Below are 9051 nucleotides of genomic sequence, written 5' to 3' on the forward strand. Positions count from 1 at the left end.
AAAATATCACAGCATGGTATAAAAACAGCTACTAAATTGTAAGGTACTTGTCATAAATGCTGTGGGGATTTAGAAAAAAAGGACAGATAGATCTCTCTGGTTTAGATCATGGGTCCAAACAGAAATCTATCTTCTTGCTCATAATGTCAAAGATTTGTTGGTGATGACAATCTAATGTGTTGGCCAATTAACTGAGCAATAATTCTTTCCAACAATGATTACTTTTTGACCCAGTGAGGTCTTGTGAAATGGCACCACGTTTTCCACAGAGATCTATAAGTCAGATATTGTCACTAACTTGATGAGATGGGTCAATTGGCTGTAGAAACTCTTTTTCTTCTAATTCACATTTATCATAGTTGGTGACATAGTTTTATCTGAAGGACAGTTTTAGGGGTGTTAGACATGTATTTTTCATTGGCAACTTTCAAGTTTGAGATAAGAGATGCTCCGATGATAAAAATGTATATTTGAAATGTGTCACCCTGAAAAAGGAATACATCTCAGAAGAAAGTATAGCCCTGGGCTCTGATTTGTTCAGTAGCCTAATAATACTTATCAAGATGTTGAAAATATTCTCCATTAACAGCTTGCATGCAACTGTTATCGTTACTTTGCTAAATAACTGTTGATCCTGCCGTCTCACACTTTTTACCTGTTTAGTAGCTTCAATGATATCTCTAGCAATTAGTATAGTGTTTGACACAGAGTCAGTACATAATAATTTTTATTCATTCATTCATTCATTCATTCATCACAGCTATGCCAAGTTTCAGGAGGCATGTCTCATCACTTTTTTGAAATTATGTTTGGCCATTGTGTCGATCAGAGTTCTAAATCTTTCATGGTTGTTCTGTTTTGTATTATGAACTGTACTGAATTATAAATTTCCCTCTGGGTTCTCTTCATTTCACTCTGCATTAGTCCGTACAAACCCTCTTAAGATCTTCTGAATCCTTTATAGTCATCTTTGCTTAGGGTTCAATAATATTCCACTATATTCATGTACCACAATTTGTTCAGCCTTTCTTCAAATGATAGGGACTCACTTTGTTTCTAGTTCTTTTCCACCACGAATTGTGCTGCCATAAATATATGTGTACAAATAATACAAAAAAAAAACTTTTGGTAAGTATTTTTTATTTATTTAATATTTATAGTTTTCAGCATTAATTTTCACAACAGTTTGAATTACAAATTTTCTCCCCATTTTTACCCCACCCCCACCCTAAGATGACATATATTCTGATTGCCCTGTTCCCCAGTCAACCCTCCCTTCTGTCACCCCACTCCGCCCCCATCCCCTTTTCCCTTACTTTCTTGTAGGACAAGATAGATTTTTATGCTCCATTGCCTGTATATCTTACTTCCTATTTGCATGCAAAAACTTTTTTTTGGACATCTGCTTTTAAAACTTTGAGTTTCAAATTCTCTCCCCTCTTCCCTCCCCACCCACCCTCCCTAACAAGACAAGCAATTCAACATAGGCCACATGTGTATCATTATGCAAAACCCTTCCACAATACTTATGTTGTGAAAGACTATATTTTGCTCCTTCCTATCCTATCCCCTTTATCCAATTTTCTCCCTTGACCCTGTCCCTTTTCAAAAGTGTTTGCTTTCTATTACCTCCTCACCCTATCTGCCCTCTCTTCTATTGTCCCCCCTTTTTATCTCCTTCCTCCTTCTTTCCTGTGGGGTAAGATACCCAATTGAGTGTGTATGTTATTCCCTCCTCAGATCAATTCCAATGAGAGCAAGATTCACTCATTCTCCCTCACCTGTCCTCTCTACCCTCCTAACAGAACTGCTTTCTCTTGCCAATTTTGTGTGAGATAATTTACCTCATTCTATCTATCCCTTTCTCCCTCTCTTAATATGTTCCTCTCTCATCCCTCAATTTGATTTTATTTTTTTTAGATATCATCCCTTCATATTCAACTCACCCTGTGCCCTCTCTCTCTCTGTCTCTCTCTTGCATTATTTTCTCCTTGATCTGGGAGCTCTGGAATTTGGCAACAATATTCCTAGGAGTTTTCTTTTTGGGGTCTTTGTGAGGAGGGTATCGGTGGATTCTTTCAATTTCTATTTTACCCTCTGGCTCTAAAATATCAGGGCAGTTCTCCTTGATAATTTCTTGAAAGATGATATCTAGGCTCTTTTTTTGATAATGACTTCCAGGTAGTCCAATAATTTTTAAATTATCTCTGCTGGATTTGTTTTCCAGGTCAGTGGTTTTTCCGATGAAATATTTCACATTGTCTTCCATTTTTTCATTCCTTTGGTTCTGTTTTGTAATGTCTTGATTTCTCATATAGTCACTAGCTTCCACTTGCTCCAATCTAATTTTTAAAGTAGTATTTTCTTCAGTGGTCTTTTGGACCTCCTTTTCCATTTGGCTAATTCTGCCTTTCAAGGCAGTCTTCTCCTCCTTGGCTTTTTGGAGCTCTTTTGACATTTGAGTTAGTCTATTTTTTAAGGTGTTATTTTCTTCAGTATTTTTTGGGTCTCCTTTAGCAAGTCATTGACTTGTTTTTCATGGCTTCCTGCATCACTCTCATTTCTCTTCCCAATTTTTCCTCTACTTCTCTAACTTGCTTTTCCAAATCCTTTTTGAACTCTTCCATGGCCTGAGGCCAGGTCATGTTTTTCTTGGAGGCTTTTGATGTGGGATCTTTGACTTTGTTGACTTCTTCTGGCTGTATGTTTTGGTCTTCTTTGTCACCAAAGAAAGATTCCAAAAGTCTAAGTCTGAATCTAAGTCCGTTTTCACTGCCTGGCCATGTTCCCAGCCAACTTACTTGACCCTTGAGTTTTTCATTGGGGTATGGCTGCTTGCAGAGTAGAGAGTACTTTGTTCCAAGCTTGAGGGCTTGTGCTGTTGCTTTCAGAGCTATTTCTACACAGCAAGCTCTGCCACACCAGTGCTTCTTGTCCCCCAAGAACCGCCAAACCAGATCAGACTCAGATCTTAAACAGGCTCTGCACTCTTGCTCTGATCTGCCACTTAATTCCTCCCACCAGGTGGGTCTGGGGTCAGAAGCAACTGCAGCTGTAGTTCTGTCCTCAGAGCTGCCCCACCTCCGCTGCCCCTGGAGCGGTGGCAGAACCGCAAGCTTCTTTTACTCCCCGCAGCTTTTCCCACTAACCTTCTCTGTTGTGTTTGGTATTTGTGGGTTGAGAAGTCTGGTAACTGCCACAGCTCACTGATTCAGGGCGCTAGGGCCTGTTCCACCTGGCTCCCGGTCTGGTTGGTCTGGATGCAGCCCACACTGGGCTCTGCTCCCCTCAGCTCTCAGCTCCATGGGATAGACTTTACCCAGTGACCCTCCAGTCTGTCCTGGGCTGGAGCCCTGCTTCCCTCTGCTATTCTGTGGGTTCTGCAGCTCTAGAATTTGTTCACAGCCATTTTTTATAGGTTTTTGGAGGGACCTGGGGGGAGCTCACGCAAGTTCCTGCTTTCCAGCCACTGTCTTGGCTCCTCCCCCCCCAGTAAGTATTTTTATAGAGTACAAATGGCATGGGGTCTATCTTGAAGTAAACCCTATGTAGACAATAATAATAGTACTATCACTTTATAGTTCCAAATATTTTCATATTTGCTATATCATTTGATCTCCACAAGGAGTCCTGAAAGTTAAGCAACACAGATATTACTATTCCCATTTTAGAGGTTATTAAACTGAAGATCAGATATGTAAATAACTTTCTTATGTATATTTGGCTGATAAGTTACAGATTTAAATACTTTTATGTCTCTGTAAGGCAATCTTCCTACCACCTGATGTGGCCCATGTTTATGTCCCACCCAGCCTATTGCTTCCTGAGCTCCCTTCTCTGCATCATAATTTTTCACCACTGGCTCAAACAGCAAATCCAAATTTTCCCTATCTAGGGAGAAGCTGGCAGCCAAAACAGTAGGGAGCAACTATAGCAAACAGCCATTGCTGCTGAGTGAAGAGGAGGAGGACACTAAGTATATTGTTTGAAGTGCCAAGGACAAAAGGTTTGAGGAGATGATCAACATTATCCAGTCCATCAAGAATGCCATGAAAATTCAGGATGTCACTACATGTCTTGAGGAATTTGAGTTCTCAGGTAAGGCATTTAGGAAGGCCAAGAACACTGTCAACAAAGCAGGTATTCCCTGATTCTACATCTGCATCCTGGCTGATCTGGAGGATTATTTCAAAGAGCTATAGCAGGACAACTAGGGAGAGAGAGAGAGAGAGAGAGAGAGAGAGAGAGAGAGAGAGAGAGAGAGAGAGAGAGAGAGAGAATATAAACAAGAACAACACAAAGGATCTGAGTGCCTTGCATGAGAAGACATAACTATAATCTATAATTGGTTGGAATTATGAAGCCCTGATCACCAACTATAAGCTGACTAGTCTACAGAAGAAAATGCTGAGAAAAATGAGGGGCACTCAGAAGGTTCTTCAGATGAGGATGAGATGAGGATGGTCTCATTGTTACAAGTTTCCTGAAGAAAAAGTCTGAGGCACCGTCTGGGGAAAGACACAACGTCATTAACAAGATAGAGGATGAAAAGAAGGACTCGAGGATTCAGATGATGATGAAAAATGGGGTTCAGATTCCATTTCTGGAGATTGTGCCTCAGAGGAGAATGCCAGAAAGTATACCTTGTTGGCTTCCAAATTCCTTAAAAAAGAGAAAGCACCACAGACAAAAAAGACTGCAGGGAAGAAGCAAGGGGACAAAGCCAAGAAAAAGTATGACTGAAAATCCAAGCTCCTAGATGATGATGAGGAGGAGAATGAAAGCAGGGTGTAGGAAAGCTTTTAAGGTGGGTCATCACCTGTCAAGCCTGAAATGTCTGCCAAGGATTGCCAAGAAAATACCCATGCAACTGTGGCCAAGAAGATGAATGAATGACATTCTGCAAGCTTGTGACCAGAGAGTAATGATCGTGCAGCCCAAATTGAGCTGCTGTGACTTCTGGTTCAGATCACAGCAGAAAATAATGTGGGGGAAAGAGTGGCTATTAAGATCAAATTCAACATCATTTTTTTCCTCTTTGATTATAACCCCAACCTGGCCATATACATAAAGTCAGAGATATGGCAGAAGTGCTTAGACTGCATCGGTGAATTGATGGGCATATTGTTTGTTTGCAGACTCCAATGTCTTTGTTGGAGAGAATATCCAGAAAAAGACTAAGAACCCATAGCTTAAAGCAGCCACATTGTTCATGGCTATATACTAACTGGTGGAAAGAATGAATAAAGAGTTTACCAAGATTATGCATAAAACAGATCCTCATTCCCAAGAATATGTGGAGCATGAAGCCCATGTTTGTGCCATTACTGAGCATGTTCAGAGCTGCCTGGAGGTCAAAGGAACAACAAAGGAGATCTGCCATATCCACCTTCATCATGTACTCTATACCTGCTACAAGTTTGACTATCAGGCTCTTTGGTATCAGCTTACTCCTCCTGAAGGGTCCTCAAAATCAGAGAAAGACTAGGCTAAAATTGAGAGAAAGGATTCATCTGTGCTGATAGGAAGGCTGTATAAGTACATATATGTCAAGATCAGACAGATCAAATTCCAACACATGCAATCCTCTGCCACATCTACCACCATGACCTTCACTCTCACTGGTCTCAGTCTCAGAACCTCTTGCTCATGAGCTATCTGCAGGACAATATCCATCATGCAGACCCTCCTATGTAGATCCTTTATTATTGTGCCATGGTACAGTTGGGCATCTGTGCCTTCTACTAGAACCTGTTAACCTTCCTAGACATTCAGTCCAATGACCATTCTATGGAGTTGCTGAGGCAGAAGTAGAAGCAGGATCAGAAGAAGGGGGATCAATGACACTAGGTGCCCTTCCACTTGCATATAAACCCAGAGCTGCTTGAATGTGCTTATTTGGTATGTGTCTTGCCTGGAGATCCCATGCATGGTGGTCCATGAAAGTGATGCCTGGAGATACATGATCAGCAAACTTCCATCACCAACTGCAGGTGGGCAATTGGCAACCCTTGCTCCACCTACCTGAGTCATGGAGGGAACATGTAGTAGCAGTTCCTAAAGCCATGAAGATAGGTGACTGGAAGACCTGCCACAGCTTTATTCTTTAATGAGAAGATAAATAGCAAAGTCGGGGATCTGTTCTCTGAGACTAACAAAGTCCACAACATGCTAGTTAGAAAGATTGAAGAAGAGTCATTGTATACCTATCATTTTACCTCAGCAGTATCTACAACTCTGTTAGCATGGAGACATTATTTGATGCGTTCCAGCTGGATCTGCCCACTGTTCACTTGTAATCAGTAAGAAGATCATTAGTGAGGAACTTATGGCTTCTTGAGGTGAGCCAACGCAGACAGTGGTGAGGCACCTCACTGAGCCCACAGCCCAGCAATTAGCAAAAAAGCTGGGTAGCTTGGTAAAAAACAACAAACATGTCTTTGACCATAAGCAGGGGACCTATGGAGGTTATTTTAGAGACCAGAAAGATGGTGACCAAAAAAATGAGGGAAGCTACATGCCTCAGGGAGACTACTGCCAGCCCTAGTCACAGCCCTGACCCCCTCAGGGCATGCAATCCCTGAAATGTAACATTCATCTGCAGTAATGAAAAGTCTATATCATGTTGACATAAAAAAAGAATACAAAACCAACAAGAACATTGCAAATAGTATAGTGCAATAGAAAAAAAGCATTAGAGGCCCTTGGTTCAAATCCTTGTATTGCTGCTCCTTACTGTGTGATCTTGAGCAAGTCACTAATCTTCTTTAGGTCTCAGGTTCCTTATCTATAAAATGAGGGGAGTAAAATAAATGACTCCTAAGGTGCCTTCTAATTCTAAATCTATGATCATCTCCTTTCTTCATACTAAGATATAATGGAGAAAGAATTGCCCAAAGGGAAAAAAGAATTCATTGGATCAGAGAGTTTTGGAAGGAATAATGTATGCCTCACTTTCATCTAATAAAGATTAGTTTCCTGGAGAAGAAAGGGTTAAACTGAGACTTGAAAAGAATGTAAAATTATTTTAAGTCTAGATATAATGAAATCATGAAAAAAAGACTTGGAAGCAGAAAAAGAACATATGGAAGAAATGAAAAAAAAAATCCAATGGAAGAAACCTAAGGTTTAAGAGGAGTATTATGGGTAATTCAGAAGTGTTCTGGAGATTAAAAGAGATCTGATTTAATGTTGATAATGAAAATATTACTGTGGCAAAGAGGAATTAATGGAGGGTTTTAATGGAAGTAGGGATATGGAGGGGAAAGTCAACAAAAGAATGAGAAGCTGGAGGGAGGGAAGTCAAAGAGAATGAAAGATTTAATAAAAGTTAAAACAGGATTTGAACTTGGCATATCACTGTAGCATAGTCAGTCTCAGAGTTAGAAGACCTGAATGTAAGAAGTAGCTCTGACACGTAGTAGTTGTGCGACCCAGGGTAAGTCATTCAATCTCTTTGTGCCGTTGACAACTTTTAAAAAAAAATGTAGATCTGTCCTGGTAGAGAGAATTCCCTATATAATTGAAATTATAGGTCTGATCTACGAAAAACAACTCAGAGTTTTTACTATATGTGCCTCCAGAATTGTTCAGAGTATTGAATTTCAAGTAGAGATGAGTAGTTCTGACTTGTACATTTTTTAAAGACAGTTATTCTATATATAAAACTCCAATTGGGTCTCAAATTGAAAGTTTTGTACAGACAGAGTCTTTGAATTCCTCCTGTTTTGCCCCTCTTTTTTTTAAACTGCTAATTGATGGGGATTCCATGTCTGGAGAGAAGATTGTAGGTGGGCTTAATATGTGGCTGTGTCTATGAGCTATTTGGTAAGAAAGGCCTCTTCTTATGTCCAAAGAACAAATACTTTGATGTCCTTTTCCCTCTCATTTATCTATACTTCTAATATACTTCTAAGATGAGGTTGGATGCTATAGATAGCAGAATTTTCAGGGTTCAGTAATGTTCCAAATACCTAATAGGCCCTTCTATAACTTTAACTTCAAGAATGAATGATGGGCTCCTGCTTTGGCCACTCTCAATCTTCCTGCAGCAGTTGTAGCACACTTTTTGCTTTTGTTCACTAGCAGGAAGATAATCCAATCAGAGAAAAGCAGCAAAGGCACATAGACAGCCATTGTGACACCATTAGCCATGCTTACTTTGCTATTATCTTGAATTCCCTTTTTGTGCTGATGGTAACCGAGTAGTCTTGTCGCACAATTCCTATGACTCAAATACTTAGGTCTCACCTTCCATAGTAGGTGCCATTTGACTTCCTCCCAAAATATCTGGATTTTTTCCAATATCTTCTTACCAGGATTCAATTTTGGTATAGACTATAGCTGTCTACAATCTAACGACATTTGCTATCACATATTTATGATTGGTATAGATATAATGCTTTCTGTCTTCTGAGAAATAGATCATGACAGGGAAGGGAGTTGGAGGAAAAGAAATAGGTATTTGACTAATGGGTGTTGCTGAATGGTTTGAGAGGAAAGCAATAGTGTAAATTACTCCGGAAAGGTTAAGTGACTTGTCCATAGTTACACAGCTAGAAAACACAGAGAGTGGGACTAGAGAAAGTACTTTCTAGCTCCCTAACCTATGGACCTGAGTATCAGAAGTAGGATTTGAACCTGGCCTCCTACCTGACTCCAGGTACAGCACTCTTTCCATTGTACCCCACTGTCTCTTCTGATTGGATACATCAATTTGACATATGGTCACATCTTGTACAGTACTATATGACTTTGAATAAGTTATTTTACTTAGGGCATCAACTTCCACATCTAGAAAACATTGATCTATGACTGAGGCTTGTTATAATCTTTAAATAATTAAGTCTCAGGGCCTATGGCTCTGGGTTGAGAGGTGTGATAATATGCTAAGACATTACTCTATGCATTACCTATCTACTTTAAAATATTCAGTATCATTATGTCTTTAAAATGTTCTTAGGAATTATGTTGATTATACATGAGCATGTTCTGAGTGATTCCAGGAATGTAAATGATGGCTTGGTTGGCTAACTCCAGCTTGAATTACTT

The 9051-nt window shown here is 39.9% G+C and overlaps 1 pseudogene; it reads left to right on the forward strand.

Moving 5' to 3' along the window:
• The first annotated feature begins 3851 nt into the window (after positions 1–3851).
• LOC118854842 lies at positions 3852–6547 on the forward strand (annotated as a pseudogene).
• The last annotated feature ends 2504 nt before the right edge of the window (positions 6548–9051 follow it).

This window comes from Trichosurus vulpecula, chromosome 6, assembly GCF_011100635.1.
Source record: "Trichosurus vulpecula isolate mTriVul1 chromosome 6, mTriVul1.pri, whole genome shotgun sequence".
Taxonomy (NCBI): domain Eukaryota; kingdom Metazoa; phylum Chordata; class Mammalia; order Diprotodontia; family Phalangeridae; genus Trichosurus; species Trichosurus vulpecula.